We start from the raw sequence: 26,622 nt of genomic DNA on the forward strand, positions 1-26,622 counted from the left end.
TTGACTTTTTAAAAATCTTGAATAGGGGCACCTGGGTGGCTTAGTCATTAAGCATCTGCCTTCGGCTCAGGTCATGGTCCCAAGGTCTTGGGATCGAGCCCCACATCAGGCTCCCTGCTCAGCGGGAAGCCTGCTTCTCCCTCTCCCACTCCCCCTGCTTGTGTTCCTTCCCTCTCTGTGTCTCTCTCTGTCAAATAAATAAATAAAATCTTTAAAAAAAGTAAAAATAATAAAAATCTTAAGTAACTTTAGAAAGGATGGTGAATAAAATAGTTATTAACTCCTTGCCTCTATTTTCCCATGGATAATGGCCATCATCCATTTATTTTCTTTTCTGCCAAACTAAAAGAAATTATTCCTTTAGAGTGACAAAGGAAAGCTTACTTTTTTACTATTAATTTTATTCGCCAAAGCAACATCACAAAGTGGTATCAATGTATCTGAATTGGTCCTATTTGAAACCTAGCTGGTAAGATGGCCTTCACTGTCATAAAATAATTGTTGAATCTAAAGACAGAGGTGCTTCCAGGTAAAATTAAGTAATCCTATTGCTTTGGGAAGCACTTTGGTTCCCTTCCCCTTCTAAACTCTTTCTAAATTCTTCCTCCCTAAAATAAACTGTGACCTCTCCAGTCCTCTGACTAGTCAGGTTTTCTGATTCTAACTGCTCATCTGAGGCACTAAGTTCTCTCTAGGTATGTTCCTTAATTCCAGACCTTTCCCCTTCCCCATGAAATCTGTCGTCCCTTTACCATTGGCCCTGTGTTTTCTTGTGAAATAAGAGGCTAATAGGTACACCTTTAAAAAATATAAGTCAGATCTTGTCACTCCATGACTTAAGGCCTGTGGTGGCTTCCATCTCATGTAATGGCCAAAGTCTTCCCAGGTGCTACACAATCTAGCCCCCATTCCCGTCTGCCCTAATTGCACACTCTGCCCAGCCCAAGACCTTGGCACACATCATTTTTTTGTCCTGGAATTCTTTTCCCCCAGATATCAAAATTGCTGGCCCCATTACCTTTTCCATATCTTCATGATATCCTTCCTCACTGTGACATTAGCTCTCCAATCAACTAAAAATGGAATAGTCTCTATCAGCCAAACTTGTAGTCACTCTACCACTTAACTGCTTATTTTTCTCCATAACACCGATCTCCATATGACATATTATATATTTAATTTATTTATCTGTTTATTACTTATCTATTTGACTTTTTATTATTGTTTACTTATTTGACTTATCTGTAGCTAGTAAATAAGCACCATTGGAGAAAGGAATTTTTTTCCTGTGCTCTAGTTGATCAATTAATGATAAGATAGTCACTAGTTCCTGATAGAAGCATCTATTGAAATGTTTACTAAATAAATAATAAAGAACCTCTAAACTAAGGGCAAAAAACAAACAAATCTCATTTCTATAGAATGGCATAAATGAGGACCCTCAGATTCACTTTCTCAATAATTTGAACTGAGGTGTACGGAAAGAATGAGTCGACTAGCCATTCAGAATTGAAACTTGCAAGATACAATGAAGTAGAGGCAGATCTGTCCAAAGCCAAAGCCGTGCACCCACTGGGGGTATAAGGAATCAGAAAACAAGGAAACAGAGGGAGTCAGTCAGCAGAAAGACTTAGAACAAGTATATCCCAAGGGAGTATAACTACCGCAACAGGAGACTGTGAGGTCAATGAGAGGCCAAGGAGGGCAGCCAGTCCCAAGGTTGCTACGTTTTTACAAAAGTCACTCTAGTTAGACTTGTTCTGTTACCAAAAGGCATAGACAGGCCTGCCATGCTGAGATATAATGGCTTCAGATGTTCCCTTTCCTTGGTAGCATATATAGTGCAATGGCTTTTGTAAAACCAGTTTGTTCCCCCAGCTGATATTTTCTAGCAAAGGCATTTCGGGTGTTGTGCTGGGTAACTGGAGAAGAGAATGTTTTGATTTCTTAGTCTGTGAGCCCTTCTGCGTCACCTATCTGAACCATTCTTTGTCGTTCTTCTAGAGCCAGTCCAAGTTGGGCTTTAAATTGCAATGTAATCTAAAAATTGCTCCTCTAATTTTATAAATAAGATTAATAAGGGAAAAGAGGATGGGGAATGTAAAACGTAACAGTGCAAAGGACTGCTTCTGAATGTGAAAGGGACACCGGCCAAGTGTTAGAGCAGCTTCAGCGGGGAAAGCATGGGACTGGAACGACCTGGACCTTAGTAGCAGCTCCCCCTTTGGCCTGGCTGTGCATCCCTACTTCACCACAGTTCATGCTACTTACTACCAGCTATCTCCTTGGTTGTAAGACCATTTATTATTGTGCTTATGCTGTCAGAGTGATGCGGGCTGGCGGGGTTTGAGGATCCAGAGGGGTCCCGCAGGACCAGCCAAGAGGGTCTTTGGCTTTGCACAGGACAGAGATCAAACATGCACCGAGAGGAAGAGAGAGCAGAGTTTACAGAGAGAGAGAGTGCACATACAGGCAGAGCTTCCAGGAGACTTGGAAGGGAAAAAAGAGTGAGTCTCATCTTTGCTTGGGGACTGGGGTTTTTATTGAGGTGCACATGTTTTCTCAGGCATCCAGGAACAAAAACAAGTGTTTAGGTGTCCTCCATGAGTCACTTATGCTCTTGGAGGCAGAGGTCCTGGTGAGTCAGTGGTCCTGGAGAACCCTGCCCAGTCACTCCTTAGATGTTATCTACTGTGCTGGAAGACTCCAAAGAAGTCATTAACTCTGATCTTTACAAGGAGTATGTACATTATCTGTTCCATAAGGCATGTGTAATGTGGAGACGTAGGTCCTAATAAGAATAGAAGCAGGAAAAGGAGCAAAAAAAAAAAAAAAAAGCAGTTTTTCATGGTTTCCCTTTAATTTTCCTGTCTCAGTAGGGTAGAGGAGTATTTCCTGATACCTTGTTACAAATAACAGTAGACAAAAAAGAAGACTAAGGTGACTTCATGATTTTGTTACATCTGACCCTCTTTACTCATTGAAGCTACCTGTCACTGGAGGAACCCCTGATCATCTTAACAGTTACTCTGTAGCTGTGAAGAAATTATTATTCTCAGAGGTTTAATGACTCATCTAAATTGACATTAACAAATTTTTTAAATACATCAGGCTGCCTCTGACTGGCTTTCACTGACCATGTTGATGCAGAGAGTGAGGAGTCTCAAATTAATATTTTATCCAGTAAAAGATTTAGGGATTGTGGTTTACCCTGCATAAAATCTATTCAGCCAACCTCCTGGGCATAGGACTCAAGTATTCCCTGCAGCTCTGCTGAATTGACTAGAAACATGATAAGGCATCTAAATTCTGCAGGTATAGCCAGCCATTCCTAGCAACCAATTTGATTTCTGACGGACAAAGAGCCCCAGGAAAGTAGATGCCTTTGTACCCGAGAAAAAAGAAATCCCAAGCAAGACAGACATGCCCTAATCAGTATGCTTTGGATATGACAGCATGCAAGTGAGTGATCTATTTTGTTCTGAACTCCAGCTCTGTCAATGACAGTACACGATTTACTAGAACAAATCAAATAAGTGTAATGGACTCCTGTTTTGACATTTCAACACAGTGAACTGTATTTCCTTATGCAGTGCTCTGATTCCACCTTCTTAATTTGGGCTTTTTCTTATAAAATGCCATTGTCAGAAATGAGAATGCAAATAACAATGAATCAGGGTAGAATTGTTTCCAATGCTCTCAAACATTACGGGGAGAATAATTTCTGCACAGAGATGATAACGTGGTAGATGTGGTTCAAAAAATTACAGCCTCAGAAAACGATTAGGAGACTTGGACTATGCCGTGGTCAAACGTTTCAGGGCTCTGTTGTTCCTGTTCCTGTTACAGGTACATGTGACAGCGCTGCAGCTATGAGTGGAATTTTAAAGGGGAAGTTTGAAGAAATTGACGGCTCCTCACCCTGCTCCTCCGTGAGGGAATCAGATGATGAAGTTTTTAGCTGTGACGGTGCTGGGAGTGTTGATAGTGTCAATCCGTCCACTTGTAATGTTTTCACTGGTGAGTATCTGAAGCTGTATTTCAAGCTGTACTCTAAATTGTGTTGGATGGTCGATTCCCGGAGTTTCTCTCTTTATCCACTGCCTTATATCTGCTCCAAGCTTTTCGTCATATCAGACTTATTTGTAAAATGTGCTATCATTTTGGTTCATTAAATCTAAGTAGCATTCTTCTGTTCATCTCTATGGGGTGAGCCTGAGAGGCAGAAATGAGTCCAGTTGAAGGTAAGCCATTGAAAAGGATTTCCTCTGGGCCTTTAGCCTTCTAAAATCCATCTTTTTGAAATCTGATCAGTTGAGCTTTTTTGAACTTCTAATAATACTGGTCAATGAGCTATGGAATTTGCAGCATTGGCCCAGCACATTTATTTCCTAGGTGAGAAAATGGTGTTTGTTTTTAGAAGGCTGCTGCTCTGAACTCAAAGCCTTGAAGGCCCTCAGCTTCTATCGTTGTTTGAACACTGGCAAACCTCAGACCTGAGGCCAGGTTCATGCCCTATAGAAAGTGCCACTTTCTGCACGTATATATCTTTCCTAAGCAGTTAATATGAACAACATCATTTGCCTTTGTGTGGTATGTTCTAACTTACAATTCTAGCCACTCCAAACTGCCTTCCTTGTAACTGATGTACATGTAACTGATTTTGGAATAGGTGAATCTTTTCCAACATCTCTGTGTTCATTCTATCCCAGTCATTAGGGAAAGAGGGATCTCTAAAATAGCTTTAGAAGTTAATCCTCCAAAACAGAACTAAACAAGGTCACATGAAGTCCCAGAGGATGATGGATATCAACTTCCTTTTAAAGCTCCTTTCCAGAAGTAAAGGTATCAATTTATCCAACACAAAAGAGAGGTTTTGTGGGTTTTTCTTTCCATAATAGTTTTTTCTATATTACTTTTCTGAGGCATTTGTGTTTGGGGATTTTTACCAAACTTACCAAAACAACCTTTTCAAATTCACACTGATGTTCATGCAATGTGGCTCTACAACCCCTGAAATTCCATTTTTAATACTCTTTCCTCCACTCCCAAGAATCTGAAAGTTTGTTTGATATTCATGAATTCTCCCTCATCTCTGTGAGAAGTATTTAGAATAAAAATAGGTATAATTTTATAAGACCATTTAGACTTTGTATCACTTATCTCTTGACTAAAGTTGAACTTACCTTTATGAACTTGTGGGAACTATAAAAAGTAGGGAGGAGATAAAGGAAAACTTACAAGAAGGGAGAAAGCAGCAGCTGTTTTGAGAATGGGATTCTCTAGTTACCTAGGAAGGTTATTGTCAGTCAGTAGTTTTGGGGGGTAGGTTTGTTTAGGATTTATCTGTACCCTTTCACGTCGTCTTCTAAGCGACTGTCGCCCTGTGGAGGGCACACACCTTGCTTTCACCCACAGTGCTGGAGAGTACTGAGCAATGAATAATGCTTAGACTTCTTTATTGAGTGGATTCAATTTAGATAATTCTTTTCTTCTTTTTTATAATAATTATCTTCTTTGACAATAAACATTGTACATATTTAAGATGTACAATATGATGTTGTGATACATGTATGCATTGTGAAATGATCAGCACAATCAAGCTAATTAATATTCCATCACCTGACGTAGTTAGTTTTCATTGTTGATGGTGGTGAGAACACTTGAGATCTACTGTCTTAGCAAATTTCAAGTAGGCAATACATTATTCTTATAATTTCAGACAGTTTTTAAAAGCCAGAGAGAATGAATCTACTGGCTGTCTTTATCCTTAGTGTATATTTAAATACAAGACCCTCAAGGATGCTATCGAATACCTTGCCTGTGTATCTTGGAGAGTTCTCCTTCTCCAAGCCCTAGAATACTGCAGGAGCTGCCTAGAATTTTTTGACTTTTTCCCCTTAGCCACTCCTGAAAAATATCATCAATCTAGACTCTATTTCTTTGAGATACCACCTCACCAGGGCAGCAATTTCCACATGCCTGTGTTTTTTTTTAAAACCTTCAGCATGCTTAAAAAAAAAAAAAAAAAAAAAAAAAAACCTTCAGCATGCTTTCAACCTCCAGTGTCTATGTCTCTCCTAAACTTACAAATTGACTCTCTCCTGGAAAAATCAATTGTAGGACTCTCTATGCAAGATATCTATTGATTTCTATAGATTGTGAGTTCACAAAGTACCTATAATGTTCATTTAAACACCATCGGGTCCTAAATGGTGGCTCAAGATGCTTTCCAGATGAAGATGATGTTTTGGTGACTTCGAGGAGTTTGAAAAATTATAGGTCAGGCACTTGTTACAAGCACCTGAGCACCCTGGAAAGGTAAAAGTTTGAGTGGAGAGTGGTTTTATTTGGATAAAAATAAACAATTGATAACTATTTGGACATCTGTTCACAAGTTTTCTGTTTCATCCCCATCATGAGGGTCTGGAGGAGGAGGCTCCAGGGTACAGAGAGGAGAGTCAGGCTGATAAAGAAAGTTGCTTCAAAGTTTAAGTATCTGTCTTCCAGCACTGTTGCTTATGTACTTTTCTTAATGAATTTCCAAGGGTTTTGAGGGAAACATTTGCTGATGTGACTCTAAGGAAATGGTATGCATAATCGAACAACTCGTGATTGAATGTGTGATCAGAACCATGATTTGAGATAAATAGTGGGGAGGAGGGTAGGAAAGAATGGATGGAAAATGTGACCTATGGATGGTTTCCTGTTATTGTGAGATATTCTTAGCTTAATCACCAATATAAACCTTACTGATTATTTCATAAAGTTGGGCAAATGGAGGAAGAAAACCCATTTTAATTTCTTTTGAGAGCATCCAACACTGTGTAACAGAATAAGACAAAAACACTAGTGAAGAGTTAACCTCATTTTGAATTCAAAGAATGTTAGGACTAGTAGGGCCTTTGAGAACATCTAGACTGTTTCCTATTTTTACAGATGTGGAGACCGAGGCCCCAGCGAGAGTAACTAGAGAAGAATCCAAACGTCAGCTATTGGCAGAGGACTTTGTTGTAGATCCTTAAAGTCTACCTTTCTACTAGACTGCAACTGCTGCCCTCTGATGGGACTGTTATATCACTGACCACTAAGTAGGACCCAAATCATCAAGAGAGAGATATTGACTGTATCTTAAGTGCCAGCTCCTCTTAGAAATGGAATGAGTTTATCTTTTGGTGAAAGGGCAATTGGCATTTCATCTCTTGTCTTTTTTTTTTTTTCAGTTGGTTTCTAGTGAAAGTGCTAGTATCTCTTGGATGTAATATAGTGCCAGTGATGAGTTTATGAATAAATTCAATGAGCTAAAGAAATAGTGGACAGAGAATTCAATTTGAGTGTGAATGAACACTTTCCCTTCCCCTTTCTGTACGTAAGTGACAAGGCAGACTGTTGAGACTTCCCTTGTATGTCACTGACATTGATGGAAATATCTTACAGCAAACATGTTGTTTTACATTTCCGTGAAGGAAATTGGTTTGTCTTGGTGACATAATGCTACTTGTGATAATGTGAAAATGCTACAGTGAAAAGAAGATGAGATGAAGTATGCAGTGTGCATCTTTAACAGCAGCTAACAAATCGGGGGTTATTTCATTTACTTTAAGAGTAAAACCTTTGTACATTCCACTTTTGCCAGAGGGGTGAATGGACATCCTGGACTCTCTAGGAAAAAAAATATATAATGATATCTTTCAATCCCTTGAACTCCAGGACCCTATATTACTTGTTCAATAATTCAAGACTTCAGAAACCCACTTACCTTGCATTTCGATTAGACTCACTTAGTCACAGCTTCTGGCTGAATGCAGTAATTATATTCCATTTTGCTGCCTAGGTACAGAATTGGCTTTTATATTTGCTTGTTTGTTTTAAGCCCTGAAAAACTTAAATTTGGCTTTAAACTTAAAAGCACAATTGGTCTGAATTTAAAATACATTTATATATATATCACTGTCATAGTGAATCTAGAAAAACAACACTTACTGCTTGTGGTTTTAACTCTCAGTTAGCAGTCATAAAAAACTGAATATAAAGGTGTTTCTAAGTGAAGTTAATGGTACTATTTCTCATAGTATGCAAGTGATAAAGCCCTAGTAGGATGGGATCCAAAATATATCATAGCAATTCTTCTGATTTCCCACATCTATTATTTACTCAGGATGTCTATAGGTGGAATTGATAGGGTAGCTGTATTTCATAAGAGCACAAGAATTAGAGTTGCTATTAAATATTAAAGACACCATCTTCACATTAGTGATCAGAATATTTTCATCTGACAATGTAATTTCTTTACAAGTATTTCATAGAGTATTTGCATGTTTTATAAACGTCTTGATAAGAATCACATCCTTATTTTGGGGTCACCTAGGAATAGTTACAGAAATAAATAGATGATTGCCCAACTGCAAAATATGGTGACTTAAAAAATGGATCCAAATGAAATTGAAGTGATTAAAATTCTACTAACCATTTTCAAAGCCCCATGATCTTTTGCCTTTGGTTTGAATACCAAAGGTTGACTGGCTTTATACTTGTTTATGATGGTGACGATGAAATCATAGTGCCTGAAGCAAATGTCCTTGTGTTTCTCAAAAGATTTTAAAATTCATCATGCAGATTAGGCACTCTGATGCTTTCTGACAGCTCGAGGGAAGTATATTTGTGTGCATGTGAATGCAGAAAAGAATTAAATCTGGTCTTGCTTAAAAAAAAAAAGAGAGCCAGTTGGTGCTATTTCTGAATTGGCTGCGATATTTAACCATTTCACTCTGGAGAGTACATGTTTGTACTCTGAAAATGTTCCTTTTTTTTTTTGTCTGAGGAATTTGGGAGTAAACTGGGAATGTTTTAGGGCCACAGAATTGTTGTAGCATATGTCTTATATGTTCAGCTACAGTGATCTGGCATGAACTGGAATTGTTAAATATCTCAAGTTTACTGAATTCATTTGACAGTGGGATTAAGATTAAAAGTATCGTTTTCACATGTAATGAAGAATGAACAATCATAGTAAGTATAATTAAGACAAATATTTGATTTTCAATCAAAGGTCAGCTCATAAAAATTAGACACTTTTAAAAATGATATTTAATGTTCAAGTAGGAAAGTGTAGTGGATTAAAATTGAATGGATGCTCAGTTTGTTGTATTTGGTTTTATCTTATCTCACAAATATAATAATAGAATAATAATAAAGATTGATTTATGTAATTTAGAATTCTAGGACTTTGAATGAATGTTATGAAACTTGATTTACATAATGAACTATTAAATCACTTTAAGATCCTTAATGGATAGCTGCTGTGGTCTTAATTAGCATGACCAAAAAAGCAAACTCTATTAAAACAATTTACAAAGCAACATGAAAGCTAGGGAAGATTGCTAGACAGAGTACTAAAAGCACTAGATATTTCTGGCTGAAATGCAATAGTGAGTCCCATTAGTTGTGATATGGTAAAGACCTGAAATGCATGTAAAACTACATATTTTTATGCCATGATTGGATGATCATGGTAATGGATATATTGTAAGATGTAAAATGTACATATTTAGTATTAAATCATCTTAATAAAATTACTTTTAAATATTCACAATCAAAGAATATTTAGTATATTTCATCCTAAAATTGCTCTGATGCTTACAGCTTACATATTTTTTAAAATGTATATGCTTTAAATCTTAACAATGTCAGGTTTGTGGTATTTAATTCCATCCCTGAGAAACTTGGTTTGGAAGAAATAATGACTATTAATTTTAAACGTGGTTAAGTTTTCTAATATAGCTGTCCTATTTCACAATTTCTTCAAAGATGCTGTCCACTATTTTCTTGTTATGTCAGATCTGACTTTCTGCTGTTTGCGGTTTCTATGACAACCATCATTTTAGCGTGAGAGAGTAGTACCTATTTTAAATATATATACGTTTTCAGATACACACACACACACACACACACACACATTTTAAGAATTTTTTACTTACCAAAATAATTGATCATTAGGCTGGCAATTATGGTCATTAATCAATACTAAAATTAAATGTTATGCTAAGATCATGGCTACATTGGGACATATATATCTTACATTTGTCCTAGATTTTTTTAAAAAAATATGCATAAAGCTAGAGAGGCTGCTAAAGAAAATCTAAGAATTAAACTTGACTTAAGTAATTTATGGGTACTAATAAAGAAACATATATACCTCAATTATGAGGTAAATAAAAGTTTTGATGAAAAATTTATAAATGAGTGGAATCCAAAAAGGATAAATACAGCCTAAATAAATATTGTTATATTTCAAATAACTTTTTGAAGCATCATTAGCTTCGTAGCCAGAATATGGAAAATGGTTGAAATTTATCATTATAATTATTTTAAGCTCCTTGATAGTAAGAGCTGTAACCTATACTCGCCCCACATTGCTTAATGGTAATAATCACAACAAGCTTTATTGAACATTTATAATTTGCCAGGCATTGTACTAGATGCTTTAAACAAATTATTTCATTTCATTCTGATGTTAGGTCTTAAATAAATTTATTTCTGACTGCCATGTTCATGTCTTTTTTGAAAAAGGAAATGTTTAATTGATTAAATAATTTGTTGTTTTAAACATGACATGAGTCAACTGAAATAGGCTAACTAATTGTATAGAAATTAAGATTTTTGGATACAATTGGGGTGACCTTGAACAGGTGAAGACTCATAGGAAAAATGTCTTTATATCAAATTTTCATGAAATTTCCAATTTATGCACACAATATTGCCAGTATAAGTGAAATCCCTCTCCAACCCCTCTACATAGCTTTACCAACCTTTAAGTTTATTCATTAAGTCAGAATATTCTAAGATTAGAACATTGAAATATTTTGAATCAATATGTTTAACATTTACTTATTACTTTCAAAAGCTGAATGTATAAAAATTTTAGCTTTAAGGATGATTTTTGCAATATTTTTTCTTATGGTGAAAAATAGTATAGAACCTATATACCACACAATTAGTTAAATAATCTATGGAAAACCCATACTGTCAATTACTATGTGGTCAATAAAAACAGTTGAACAAATGTATCTATTGACATAAAAATATATTCACATTAATAAAGAAGTTTGCAAAATTACATTATACTTTCATCCCATTTGTAAAATCATATATATATGAGGTAGGTATAAAATAAGATCTAGAAGTAAAAAGAGAAACATGTTTTCTGTAGAAATATAGAAAACCTTAAGAGACATTTTCTCTGGATAATAAAATTATGGATAAGTTTTGTTATTTATATATTTCTCAATTTTTACAATATCTATATATTTTCTCAAATTATTTTCTTATATTTTTAACCTAATAACACTTGTGTTCATTCATTGTCATAGCTTTCTAGATTTTTCACTAATATAATTACTGCTGTTATGACATGCTCATAGATAAATCTTAGAATAAATCCTTAAAAATGCAAATCATAGTTAAAAGGGTATCATTTTAATTGTCCTCCAGAAAGCTTTACCAATTATATGCCTACTTTAAGTAACTGAGTGCCTATTGCCCCACATCTTGACCACATACATCCCTTGGCCAATTTGGTTGGTAAAAACTGATTCCACTGGTGTTTTAACTTGAATTTCTCAGAATACTACAAAGCCAACTACTTATATATTTATTTATTTGCTTTTTTTCCTGTGTATATAAATGGTCTATTTTGGTTCTTTTCTTATTATGCTGATGATTTCTCTTTCATTGCTTTATAATATTAAGGATTATTTGATTAACACATATGCAATAATGTCTTTCCTATTTTGCCACTTGTCTTTTAACTTTGTTTATGTTTGCCATAGAGATATGTTTATGTGGTCAAATATATCATGGATTTGGCTTTTAGGAAATGCTTAGGCAGAACTTCTTTGCTCCCAAGATTAATTGTGCAAAAATAATTTCTTCTAGAACTTTCATAACTTTCTGTTATATATTTAAATCTTTAGACCAGTTTAAAATTACGTTGGCATATTGTGTGAAATAGATAATTTTCCAGTTTTCCAAAAATCATATAGTGAATAATATATTTTCTATTAATATGAAATTGTATTATTTTCTTGAACCAAATTCTTATATACAATAGGGCGAGTGTGGTCTCCTTTCTGTTTCATGATCTGGGTGGTCATTCCAAAACCAACAATAGTGTTATGTTATGACTCTATAGTAAGTTTTACTATCTCACATAAGAGTTCCCAATTTTCCCTAACCAGAACAGAAACACCACACACTACCATACTCTTTAAAGGCTCTATAAGCTATTTCACATGATCATTATTTGAATTTTAAAAGAATACCATCAAGTTGCCAAACAAACCATTGCTATGACATTGGAATTACATTAAATTTGTAGGTTAATTTGATTCACAAGGAAGGTTAGCATCTTTGCCATATTGCTTTTCCGTTTTAGGAATGCCAGATATCCTTTCATATTTAACTGTTATTTTGCCCACAGTAGAGTTTTGTGCTTTTCTTCTTGCCATGCATTTTCCTTGCTGAGTCCCTAAATTTTTAAAATATTTTTGTCCCTATTATGAATGAGACTTTTTTATATATGTTGTAACAGATTATTTTTGGTACTAAAGAGACATTGTTTTTCTTTTTTTAATGGAAATCTCCCCAGGGTTGCATCTTTATTTGGCCATAGGATATTCTTTACCCTACATGAAGGAGGTATCTTTCCATTAAGAGTTTTTAATTAATAATCACTATAAAGTTACATCAAAATCCTCACTAGTACATATCAAAACAATCCCATTTTTTATGACCTGTTAATATTATGAACTGAAAAATATTTTTCCAAATATAAAACTATTATTGCCTTTGACTCTATGACATCATAACGTAATTTAATCTCACATGAGGAAGGGCGCCTGGGTGGCTCAGTCAGTTAAGTGTTTGTCTTCGACTCAGGTCATGATCCCAGGGTTCTGGGATCCAGTCCTGCATTGGGCTCCCTGCTCAGTGGGGAGTCTGCTTCTCCCTCTGGCCCTCTCCCCCGCTCGTGTGCACTCTCTCTCTCACAAAAATAAAAATAAATAAAATCTTTAATCTCACATGAGGATCAAATTTAGTCTGGCAATGTGTGTGCATTAAAGGGCCCTTAGAAATGTTCGAGGTTAATTTAAAATCTATTTTAAAATGTGTTTCATTAAGAAAGAACAAAACTGAAGGCAACACTCTTCCTGATTTCAAACTATAATATAAAACTATAGTAATTAAAGCAATATGGTACTGACATAAAAACAGATACATGGATCAATGAAACAGAATAGAGATCCCCCAAAATAAACTCATGCATATATCGCCAACTAGTGATTCACAAAGGAGCCAAAATGCATTGGAGAAAGGTTAGTCTCTTCAGTAAATGGTGTTTTAAAAACTGGATATTCACATACAAAAGAACAAAACTGGATTCCTATCATACACCATTCACAAAAATTTCATTTTAATTTTGAATGCCTTTGAATCGTTATCTCATTTAATCCTCACAAGACAACCTATGAGATGAGTGAAGGTGGTGATCTTGGTGGGATTATTCCCATGTTACAGATGAGGAAACTGAGAAGAAAATAGCATAAACACGCCTAAATTCCCGCAGTTTGTACATGCTGGTGCTGGAATTAAAACCAGCTCAAATGCCAGAGCCAGCATTATTAACTACTACACTCTGACATTCTTTCCTGCTTTGTCGAAGATTAGTTAACTATAGAGTTGAGGGTCCATTTCTGGGCTCTCTATTCTATTCCATTGATCTATGTGTCTCTTCTTGTGCCAGTACCATACTGTCTTCATGATTACAGCTTTGTAATAGAGCTTGAAGTCCAGAATTGTGATGCCACCAGCTTTGGTTTTCTTTTTCAACATTCCTCTGGCTATTCAGGGTCTTTTCTGGTTCCATATAAATTTTAGTATTATTTGTTCCATTTCTTTGAAAAAAGTTGGTGGTATTTTGATAGGGATTGCATTAAATGTGTAGATTGCTCTAGGTAGCATTGACATCTTCACAGTATTTGTTCTTCCAATCCATGAGCATGGAACGTTTTTCCATTTTTTTGTGTCTTCCTCAATTTCTTTCATGAGTATTTTATAGTTTTCTGAGTACAGATCCTTTGCCTCTTTGGTTAGATTTATTCCTAGATATCTTATGGTTTTGGGTGCAGTTGTAAATGGGATCAACTCCTTAATTTCTCTTTCTTCTGTCTTGTTGGTGTATGTAAATGCAACTGATTTCTGTGCATTGATTCTATATCCTGCCACTTTACTGAATTCCTGTATGAGTTCTAGCAGTTTTGGGGTGGAGTCTTTTGGGTTTTCCACATAAAGTATCATATCATCTGCAAACAGTGAGAATTTGACTTCTTCTTTGCTGATTCGGATGTCTTTTATTTCTTTTTGTTGTCTGATTGCTGTGGCTAGGACTTCTAGTACTATGTTGAATAGCAGGGGTGATAGTGGACATCCCTGCCATGTTCCTGACCTTAGGGGTAAAGCTGCCAGTTTTTCCCCACTGAGAATGATATTCGCTGTGGGTTTTTCATAGGTGGCTTTTATGGTATTGAGGTATGTACCCTCTATCCCTACACTCTGAAGAGTTTTAATCAAGAAAGGATGCTGTATTTTGTCAAATGCTTTTTCTGCATCTATTGAGAGGATCATATATGGTTCTTGTTCTTTCTTTTATTAATGTATCACATTGATTGATTTGCGGATGTTGAACCAAACTTGCAGCCCAGGAATAAATCCCACTTGGTCATGGTGAATAATCCTTTTAATGTACTGTTGGATCCTATTGGCTAGTATTTTGGTGAGAATTTTTGCATCCATGTTCATCACGGATATTGGTCTGTAACTCTCCTTTTTGATGGGGTCTTTGTCTGATTTTGGGATCAAGGTAATGCTGGCCTCATAAAATGAGTTTGGAAGTTTTCCTTCCATTTCTATTTTTTGGAACAGTTTCAGAAGAATAGGTATTAATTCTTCTTCAAATGTTTGGTAGAATTCCCCCTGGGAAGCCATCTGGCCCCGGGCTCTTGTTTGTTGGGAGATTTTTGATGACTGCTTCAATTTCCTTAGTGGTTATAGGTCTGTTCGGGTTTTCTATTTCTTCCTGGTTCAGTTTTGGTAGTTGATACATCTCTAGGAATGCATCCATTTCTTCCAGATTATCTAATTTTCTGGCATATAGTTGCTTGTAATATGTTCTTATAATTGTTTGTATTTCTTTGGTGTTGGTTGTGATCTCTCCTCTTTCATTCATGATTTTTTTTATTTGGGTCTTTTCTCTTTTCTTTTTGATAAGTCTGGCCAGGGGTTTATCAATCTTGTTAATTCTTTCAAAGAACCAGCTCCTAGTTCCGTTGATCTGTTCAAATGTTCTTTTGGTTTCTATTTCATTGATTTCTGCTCTGATCTTTATGATTTCTCTTCTCCTGCTGGGTTTAGGCTTTATTTGCTGTTCTTTCTCCAGCTCCTTTAGGTGTAGGGTTAGGTTGTGTATTTGAGACCTTTCTTGTTTCTTGAGAAAGGCTTGTGTTGCTATATACTTTCCTCTTAGGACCACCTTTGCTGCATCCCAAAGATTTTGAACAGTTGTGTTTTCATCTTCATTTGTTTCCATGAATTTTTTTTAATTCTTCTTTAATTTCCTGGTTGACCCATTCATTCTTTAGTAGGCTGCTCTTTAGTCTCCATGTATTTGAGTTCTTTCTGACTTTCCTCTTGTGATTGAGTTCTAGTTTCAAAGCACTGTGGTCTGAAAATATGCAGGGAATGATCCCAATCTTTTGGCACCAGTTGAGACCTGATTTATGAACTAGGATGTGATCAATTCTGGAGAATGTTCCATGGGCACTAGAGAAGAATGTGTATTCTGTTGCTTTGGTATGGAATGTTCTGAATATATCTGTGAAGTCCATTTGGTCCAGTGTGTCATTTAAAGTCTTTATTTCCTTGTTGATCTTTTGCTTAGATGATCTGCCCATTTCAGTCAGGGGGTGTTAAAGTCCTCTACTATTATTGTATTGTTGTTGACATGTTTCTTTGATTTTGTTATTAATTGGCTTATATAACTGGCTGCTCCCATGTTAGGGGCATAGATACTTACAGTTGTTAAATTCTTGTTGGATAGACCCTTTAAGCATGATATAGTGTCCTTCCTCATCTGTTATTATAGTCTTTGGTTTAAAATATAATTTGTCTGATATAAGGATTGTCACCCCAGCTTTCTTTTGGTGTCCATTAGCATGGTAAATGGCTTTCCACCCCCTCACTTTCAATCTGGAGGTGTCTTTGGGTCTAAAATGAGTCTCTTGCAGACAGCATATCTATGGGTCTTGTTTTTTTATCCAATCTGATAGCCTGTGTCTTTTGACTGGGGCATTTAGCCCATTTACATTCAGGGTAACTATTGAAAGATATGAATTTAGTGCCATTGTATTGCCTGTAAGGTGACTGTGACTGTATATTGTCTGTGTTCCTTTCTGATCTATGCTGCTTTTAGGCTCTCTCTTTGCTTAGAGGACCCCTTTCAATATTTCTTGTAGGCTGGTTTCATGCTTGCAAATTCTTTTAGTTTTTGTTTGTCCTGGAAGCTTTTTATCTCTCCTTCTATTTTCAATGGCAGCCTAGCTGGATATAGTATTTTTTTATTATTATTATGTTATGTTAATCACCATACATTACATCATTAGTTTTTTATGTAGTGTTCCATGATTCATTGTTTGCATATAACACCCAGTGCTCCATGCAGTACGTGTCCTCTTTAATACCCATCACCAGCCTAACCCATCTCCCCACCCCCTTCCCCCTAGAACCCTCAGTTTGTTTCATTCTTGGCTGCATATTTTTCTCGTTTAGTGCTCTAAATATATCATGCCAGTCTTTTCTGGCCTGCCAGGTCTCTGTGGATAGGTCTGTTGCCAATCTAATGTTCCTACCATTGTAGGTTACAGACCTCTTGTCCCAAGCTGCTTTCAGGATTTTCTATTTGTCTCTGAGGCTTGTAAGTTTTGCTATTTGATGTCGGGGCGTTGACCTATTTTTATTGATTTGGTGGGGGGTTCTTTGGCCTCCTGGATTTTGATGCCTGTTTCCTTCCCCAAAATAGGGAAGTTCTCTGCTATAATTTGCTCCAATATACCTTCAGCCCCTCTCTCTCTTTCTTCTTATTCTGGGATCCCAATTATTCTCATATTGTTTCGCCTTATGGTATCACTTATCTCTCGAATTCTGCCCTCATGATCCAGTATTTATTTCTCTTTTTCTCAGCTTCTTTATTCTCCATCATTTGGTCTTCTATATCACTAATTCTCTCTTCTGCCTAATTTATCCTAGCAGTTAGAGCCTCCATTTTTGTTTGCACCTCATTAATAGCCTTTTTGATTTTGACTTGGTTAGATTTTAGTTCTTTTATTTCTCCAGAAAAGGTTTCTCTAGTATCTTCTATGCTTTTCACAAGCCCAGCTAGTATCTTTAAAATCGTCATTCTGAACTCTAGTTCCAACATCTTACTAATGTCCGTATTGATTAGGTCCCTGGCAGTTGGTACTGCCCCTTGTTCTTTTTTTTTGAGGTGAGTTTTTCGTCTTGTCATTTTGTCCAGAGGAGAACAGATGAATGAGAGAACAAAATGCTAACAGGGTAACAACGACCCCAGAAAAATATACACTAAACAAATCAGAAGAGGTCTGAAACCGGGAGAAAAGAAAGGGAAAGAAAGAAAAAAGAAAAAGAAAACAAAAAGAATTTGATCAAATATGATCAGGCTGGTGAATACATCAGTGCCACACACTAGATTTTGGGTGTATTTTCATTTGTTAGAAGAAAATGCCTCCCAAAATTTTAAAGAAAGAACTTATATATGTACAAAACTAAGGGTAAATATGATGAAGGGATAGACTATGACTGTAAAGATGAAAATTATAAAAGATTTTATAAAAGGAATTAATAAGAAGTTAGTTGAACAAAGAAAGAAGAGAAATTAAAAAAAAAAAAAAAGGAGAGAATGTGATCAGGCAGGAAACTAGAACAAAGTCAGGGTATATTTTGGTCTGTTAGAAGAAACTGTATCCCAAAATTTTAAAGAAAGAACAACTTATATATATACCAAAAATAAGGTTAAGTAGAATGAAGGGATAGAATATGACTCTAAAAATGAAAAATAAAAAAGATTTTTAAAAACGGGATTGATAAAATGTTGGTTGAAAAAGGGAAAAAGAAAAATTCAAAAAAAATAGAAAAAGAAAAGAAAATTTAAAAAACTAACTCTGAAAGACTAAATCATCAGGGGGAAAAAAGCCATGAATTCTATGTGCTGTATTTCCCTAGCGCTGGAGTTCTGCCATTCTCATTGCTCGGTAAACTTTGTCTTGGCTGGCTGTTCTTGCTGATCTTCTGTGGGAGGGGCCTGTTGCCGTGGTTCCCAAATGTCTTTGCCGGAGGCGGGATTGCCCCGCCCTTGCCGGTCCGTGCTAAGTAATCTGCTCGGGTTTGCTCTCTGGAGCTTTTGTTCCCTGCAAGATTTCTGTACAGCTTTGAAGGGCGAGAGTGAAAATGGCGGCCTCCCAATCTCCACCTCAGAGGAGCCGAGAACTCGGGGCCCCACTCCTCAGTGAGCCCCCAGAGAAGAGCAGTCAATCACTCCCATCTCCCCAGTCTCCGGTCACACTCCGTGCTCACCCGGCCTGTGACCGAGCGTTTCCATCTCTGGCACACCACCCCATGTGGAGTCTCCAAACCCAGCAGATCCCTGCAGTGTGCTCCCACTCTGCTCCTCCTGGGGAAGGAAGGTGAGTCTCCCCGGATCTGCCGCTTATTGGGTCCCTGCTGGAGGAGCAGTGGCCCAACTGTGCCGTGGATCATGGTTTATGGCAACGCCGAGCTGAGAGCCCGCTCCTCGGCTCCGTCTCTGCAGCCGGCTTCCCCGCTCCGATACCTGGGAGCTCTGCCGCACTCAGGCAGCCCCGGTGTTTCTGTCACCCCGAGGGTCCTGAGACCACACTGTCCCGTGAGGGTTCCAACCCCCGCTTAGCCACTGGAGCAACGTCCCTCAGCGGAGCAGACTTCTAAAAGTTCTGATTTTGTGCTCTGCTGCTCTATCACTTGCCAGTAGTGGCCGACGGAGGCCCCCTCCCCTGCCATCTATCCTCCCAAATATCGCCTCAGATTCACTTCTCCACACATCCTACCTTCCAGAAAGTGGTTGCTTTTCTGTTCAGAAAGTTGCTGCTATTCTTTTCTTCGAACTCCTGTTGAGATCATAGGTGTTCAGAATGGTTTGACCCCTATCTAGCTGAATTCCTGGGACAGACGAAATTTAGATCTCCTACTCCTCTGCCCTCTTGCTCCTCCCCTCAAAATCCTTAATTTTTAAGAACTTTCTACATTAAAGATAAGTGGTTCTTCAGTCCTCCTTTACATGAATACTAGTGAGAATAAAATGAAATGCCACTGGAAGTGATAGAGATTGAGATGCTGGTCAAGTTTAACCCATCTATGCTGATTGCCACTAAAATTAGTTTCATTAAGTGCCAAACCTCTGGTGTTCTTGCCCCTAGTACCTCCATGACTGAAGGGGTATAAATTCTTCCCATATATCAAGAGTCTATTAAGATTCTATCCCTAAGAGAATTAATGGAGAACACTGTGTGTAGGAGACTGTACTGGCGATGTATTACAGAGTACAGGCAGAGTAAAAGCAGGCTCCTGTCCCAGGGAATATTCTCACTAGACGAGTAGTCCAGACTAATAGACATGAAACCATACCAAGAAATATCATTTTTATCTGGCAAATTATGTAGAATGGAGAAAAATCATCTCTGATCTCCAAAGGAAACTTTGACCTAGAAGAAGGTGCATCATTGAATGGAAACAGCCTTGGCGGGTGGGGTGAGGTTTGTAAATTCATTTTTCAAACAAAAATACTTATTGGCAAGTGAGATCTTACTCTTAGTTCTACGTAGTCAAAGCAAACAAACTGCTAACCACCTTTAGGATTCCAAGGATTTCTGTTCTATAAAGCAAAACCTATTAATTTCTATTTTCCACTTAATTGAGGAGTAGTAAAAAGATAAAGTACAGATACTGATTGATATGCAAGATGGAAAAGCTAGAAACAATAGTGTTCAGCACAAGTAAACAGATACGGTAGTTGACTGGGCCTCTTTTACCTTTTCTGCAAATGGGTTAAGGATAAATCATTCACTTACATTATTAAAAAAATTCTCTCTTGAATTGTTGAAGTAGGATAAAAGAGGATGAAACTGCTCTGTTTAGCATCCCACATATTATAGCTGCAGATTAACTTTAAATACATTTTTGTTTCTTTGTGGCCAATTTTTGTTTTGATAGCCTCCATCTGGCATTGATCTGCATTCCTTTTGTAGTCTGATTACCAGGCATGAATCAAAGAAATCAACCCACTCCTCTGTCTTAAGAGGCTGGGGGAAATTACCTTTTTAGATTCCTTTTTTTTTTTTTTTGTATTTAAATTCCTTATTTAAGATAAAAGAGAAAGAGAATTCATTCAATATTATGTCAACCAAGACCTGTCAATATAACCACATTCATTTAATTTCTTTTACTGGTAACACATAATTATATCCATTCTTTAATTTTTTTTTTTTTTTTTTTTACTGGTGATATTTGGCATTTGTCCTCCATCCTCTTTAAAATATTCAGTTAATGGTCATGGTTGTGTTAGTCAAGACTTTTTATTGCAAGGGGAAAAAGCCCTAAATAATCTAGTTTAAACTAAAAAGAGACCTCTTAGTTCATGTAATCAAGAAAGACAGGGGTGAGGTCATATCAGGCAAAATGGTTCTGGGGCTCAAGTGGCAACCTCAGCACTCTCCTTGCCCCCTCTGACTTGGTTCTCTTCTCATTATGAGAAGGCCTCATTTTCTCTGACTGCATATGGGATTATGGGTTTCCCTAATCTGCAGAGGATATCTGCCTGCACGTAGGCATAGACGTCTTCCTAGCACTGTGTTCTTGAAGGCAAGGAACAATCTCTTCTACTCCTGGCTCCAGCAACTTAGATGATGAAATATCTTGTCTTTGTGAGAATTATCTTAGTGTGTCAACTGTGTGCCCATTTGTGTTCAGATCTAGTCTGCCCTTCCTCTGAAAATTGTACCTTGCCCTCTGGTTTCCAGGTGGATTCAACAAATGAGAGGCACTGGTGGGACAATATAGGGCAGGATGAAGGGATAAACCAGAGTATTCCCACACACTCATCCACGCTTCTGCTGATACTTCCAGTGGCCACCGCATCTCCACCATAGTTAAGCCTTTGCTGTAAAGACCCTACTTTTGTGGTCACAGACTCCATGGAGCAGCCTTTCCTCATATCTAGCTCCCATGAGGTAGCACCAGGTTTTGAGTTCTGGTGACATCCATCCTTCCGTTTTGCCTCCAGCTGTAGGAGTGTTAGCTTCTTCTTACTATTACTGTTCTCTGAGTTCCTTCATTTTCTGTTTTGTTTGGCCTCTCAGCTCTTAGAAAATCCTTATAACCAGTTCACCATATGAAATTCCTTCCATTTGGACCATCTAGCATTGCCTCTGTTTTCTGATTTGGACCCTGCCTCATAACTCTAGCCTGGGTCACATGCCCTTCACTGAACCAATCACTGTGGCCAAGGAATGAGGTTCTTTGATTGACTAGATCGTGGTCATTTACCCACTCTTGTGGTAATAAGAAAGGAGATGTGGAGTATGTTACCAGAAAAAAAAAAATAGGAGAAAGAAAAATATGTTGGGCCACCAATAATAATGGCTATCATATTAGTAATTCATTTTGATACCATAGTTAATAGACATGAAAATCTAAATCGATTTTTCAAAAATAGCACTACAGAAATAGATCATGAATAGTGGAAATATCTCATGTCAATTGCTTTTTAAATTTATAAATACTCTTTCAAAATTCTGCCTTTTTGCTTATAAAATAAAGAGAAAATTAGGGGAAAGGAAAGCAAGGTAAAAACAAGATTAAGTCAGGAGTGATGTTAGGTTACCTTTCTTCTGATTAAGAAAGAGAACTAATATATTAAAGATCTGCTATGAGTCACATGTTGTTTTAAGTGCCTTGTTTATCTTTCCTGAAAAATACAAAAATAAGAGTTTATATGCCCATTTAACAGATGAAGAAACGGTGTTTCTTAACCTGATGTTAATTGCCCAAAATCACAAGGTAGGATGAAACCATCAGTAAGATGTTAACGTCTGTGTTTTTGATAATCCAGAGCCTAAGCCCTTTATATTATGTTATTGTGCCACTAATATTTCTCCCTTGAACTGTATTGAATCAACATTTCCCTACTTGTATTTAAAAAAAAAAAATCTTCACTCAGGGTTCATTCATATTCACCTTCTGGCAAAATCACTTTATTATAGAGTCATCTCTCATGAAGTCTATTAACAGACTTCTGTAACAAAATTCCCTCATATAATATGCAGAATGAATCCCTCTTTCCTTTATTCACACTTCATACTCAGCATTGGCACAATGTGTAACAATATGGTGTTACAAGCAGACCGATTTGTGACCAAGTCAATTACATGATTGTATACACCCCACTTCTGCCTGCCACAACATGCAATGTTTCTGAAATATGAAGAAAGTACATAAACATTTATGAAATAGTAGGTGCTGGGCACTTCCTACAGGAGCATATCTGTGAGGCTCCTTACATCTTATTGTGGCAGAGAAGATAAGAACATGTTCTATAAAACGATGTCTCTGATTGGTTCCTCATTATTCTTTAAGGGAATGCAAGTTGTCAGGGCAACCCCAGCAACCATTCAAGACTTTATCTGGGTGTCCCTACCCTGTGGGACAGTAACAGTGTGGTTTCCATGGGGGCAAATGCCCACCATAACAATTAAGGTAGATACCACAGGCTGCTTCGACAACTAAAAGTTGAGTGAACAAATTCTGAAAGTTCTTCCTCTTGTATTCCTGTCCGTGGATATTGCTTTTTCTTTTTTTAGGTTTGATTTCTATTTTCTGCAGTATACTGCAAGTACACCGACTAACATAGGCTGCAATTTAGCTGTGTTCCTAGGACCATCTGTAGGAATTTATGCATTTCCTGGGAATCTGATCAATTCTAGCAGTAATCCTCTATTTTCTCTCTGAGATTAAGGAGGCTGCAATCAATTTTATATTTAAAAGTTGATTTCTGCTTGAAAAAATTGGGGGCCCAATGTCCAGAAACCATTCTGTGCTTCAAAACTGATTTCCTGAATAATTCTCTTTCATGCAGACACACATGCATTTTTATGTGAAATCATAAATATTGTTTCACAAAATCTATTTAAGTTCTTTCTTCCCTCCCTTCCTTCTTTCCTTCCTTCCTTCTTCCTCTCTTTCTCTTTCTTTCTTCATAGTATTCCACAGCACAAGTTTACCCCAATATAGTCATCCATTCTCCTGCCAGTTGTTTTTTAAGTTGTTGTCACTTTCTTGATATTAAAACCTATGCTGCTCTAAATATTCATGTACATAGTGTATGTTCAATTTTATACATTGTTCTATCAATTACTGTTAAATTATTTTGATGATATTTTCTGGTTTCAAGATAATCCACACATAATTTAATTAAAATATAATCTTATTTTGAGCTCCCTCCCTCTCTCTCTTTTTCTTTTTCTTATCCCTACTTCCTTCCCTCCCTCCCTCTTTTTTTTCCTTTCTTTTCATTTTGCTTGGTTTTTCCCTTTTCTTCCCCTGTGTTCATCATCTACATCTCTTGCTCCTGTAGGTAACTCTTATTGTCCTAGTTTATATCCTTTCATGTTTTTTCAATATCAAATAATTATAAATAAACTTATTGTCACAAAAGATTTTTTTGTCAAAAGTGGATCATCATATATACATTTTTCTTCATCTTGATTTTTTCGTTGAACAATACCTTATGAAAATTCCCCAATGTATTTTTCATACCTCTATTTTATTCTTTTTCATGATTGCAAAATATTGGGTATATCCTGTTTTTATCAATCTTTCCCCTATGAGTGTTCATTTGTTTCAGCTTAGTTTTTATGAGCAAGGCTGTAATGCATGTTCTTTTGAAAGTCTTTATAACTGGTGCTTGATTTTTTTCCCTCTTTTTTTAGAGGAGGGAAAGAGAGAGGGAGGGATGGGAGAGAGAATCCCAAGCAGGCTCCACACCCAGTGTGAAGCCATCACAGGGTTCCGTCTCACAACCCTGAAATCATGACCTGAGCTGAAGACAAGAGTCAGAGCCCCAACCAACTGCACCACCCAGGTGCCGCCATTGCTTTACTTTTTTGAGGCTAGATTCTTAATAGTAGGAGCACTGACTTAATAGATATTGGCATGTTGCTTTTTCAAAAGACAGCAAAACACATATTTCTACCAACTTTGCATATGATTATACTTTTCTCCATAAATCCCAAGCAGAAGGTGTTTATTTATTTATTCAAAAAGATGAAGTCCTTCATCTCATGATGTTTATTTACGTTAGTAGTCAAGAAAACTAATAAGTGAATAATATGATGATGACACAAATATACTGTGAAGAAAAATAAAGCTAAGTTTGGCGTGTAGAAATAGGGATGGCTATTTTAAATAAGTTGGTCATAAAAAGCTTCTGCAAGGAGTTGCTATTTTGATATAGGTTTAATGGAATGAGGGAGTGGGCCATGTAATATCTGGAGTAGTAGGAGCCTTCTAGAGGGAATGAAGAACAAATGCAAGACGTCGGCAAAGAACTTGATACCTGTGTGGATGGGCAATGGGGACTCAATGGAGAAGGCACAGACCAGGTGGGAGGCTATTGTCGAGTGATAGAAGTGAAAGATGTGGGACTTGGGGAGAAGTGCTCAGATTTACGATAAATCTTAAAGGTAGAGCTGACGGGAGATGCTGATGTTTAGATGGGAGGTTTAAGAAAAAGAGATAAACATGAATAATTCTTAGGCTTTTTAACTAAACTTTAAATTTTGGAATAATTTTAGATTCACAGAGAAGTTGCAAAAATAGCACAGAATTAGCTAAAACCTTTGCTCAGCTTCCCCCAGTGTTAACATCTTTACATAACCATGATACAGTTGTCCAGACTAAGATATTAACATTGTATCATTTATTATTATATTAACTAAACTACAGACTCTTTTCAGATTTATTCACGGATACCCTTTTTCTATTCTAATAACATCTATTCAAGGATACCATGTCGAATTTAGTCATCACGTCTCCTTATTTTCCTCTGTTTTCTCAGTCTTCCCTTGTTTTTTATGGCCATTACTTTTTGAAGAGCACAGTTAGAATGTTGCTCAATTTTAGTTTTCTCTGGTGTTTTCTCATGATTACATGGGGTGTGGAAGAAGAAAGCCACAGGAAATGAAGTGCTCCTCTTGCCCAAATATATGAAGGACTAGATGATACCAGCATGCTGGTGATATTAATATTAGTCGTTTGGTTAAGATGGTATCTGCCAGGTTTCCCCATTTTATCATTACTTTTTTTCCTTTTCTCGTATTCTATTCTTTGGAAGCAACTTATTTAAATACAGCTCACACTTAAGGTGGAAGGTGGGGATCGAGTTCTACTTCCTGAAGGGGAGAAGTATCTACATTTATTTTTTGGAATACTTGTAAGAAAGATTTGTTCCTTCTCCCCTATTTATTGATTCAGTCATTTATTTACATGAGTATAGACTCCCTGATATTCATTTTATTCTTTGTGTTATAGTCTAATACTGCCATTATTATTATTATTATTATTATTGGCTTAATTATTCCAACTTTGATCACTGAGAGTTCCTTAAGGTTTGCTCTTGTATCCTTTTGACATGCCTGTGCCTGTCTTTTTTTCTTTCTCTTCCTTTCTATTACCATAAGATACTTCAAGTTCATTTTGTGTTTTTCCTGCCCCAATCCTGGAATCAGCCATTTCTTGAGGAGTTACATTTTCATTATGAGTCACTGGGTCAACACTGATGTCATTTACTGAACTGGGAAAGACTGAAGGAGGAGGAGGAAGCCTGGAGTATATTATTTTCTTTCTTTCTTTCCCTCCCTTCCTCCCTTCTTCCTTCCTTCCTTCCTCCTTCCCTTCCTTCCTTCCTCCTCCCTTCCTTCCTTCTTTCCTTCCTTCCTTTGTTTCTTCCTTCTTTCCTTTCTTTCATATTATGATTATTATTATTATTGTATTAACATGTTAACTTTCAAAAGCATATTAGCCATTCAAGCAGAGATCTGGAATAGGCTGTGGATATAAGAATCTACAGCCCAGAGAAGAGGTTCAAGCTAAAGAGCGAAATTGGGAACTCATAAATAAATGGTGGTATTTAAAGACATAGGACTGGATCTGCTTTTGTAAGAAAGAATCAGATAGGGAAGAAATATCAAACCTCAATCTACTAAAGGATTTTGACATCAGGAAGATTAGAAGAAATTAAGCAAAGAGGTTAAGAAAGGGCAGCAGATGAGGTAGGAGATAAGCTTACTTCATGCATGGTATCCTAGAAGCCAAGTTAAAAAAAAAAAAAAAGGAAAGTGATTATCTGATTCAAACTCTCTTGAGAGAAAATTTACCATTTGGTTTGTCAATATCTGAGTTCACTGC

General features: G+C 36.7%; 1 protein-coding gene across 1 annotated transcript in view; it reads left to right on the top strand.

The window, feature by feature from the left end:
• Positions 1-26,622, top strand: part of CSRNP3 (cysteine and serine rich nuclear protein 3) — a 193,586-nt gene that overhangs the window by 13,413 nt on the left and 153,551 nt on the right. The window contains exon 2 of the mRNA XM_027590864.2: positions 3,850-4,020. The gene's annotated coding sequence lies outside the window, so the exon portion shown is untranslated. The remainder of the gene's footprint in view (positions 1-3,849; positions 4,021-26,622) is intronic.

The sequence above is a fragment of the Zalophus californianus genome, chromosome 3 (genome assembly GCF_009762305.2).
Source record: "Zalophus californianus isolate mZalCal1 chromosome 3, mZalCal1.pri.v2, whole genome shotgun sequence".
Lineage (NCBI taxonomy): Eukaryota > Metazoa > Chordata > Mammalia > Carnivora > Otariidae > Zalophus > Zalophus californianus.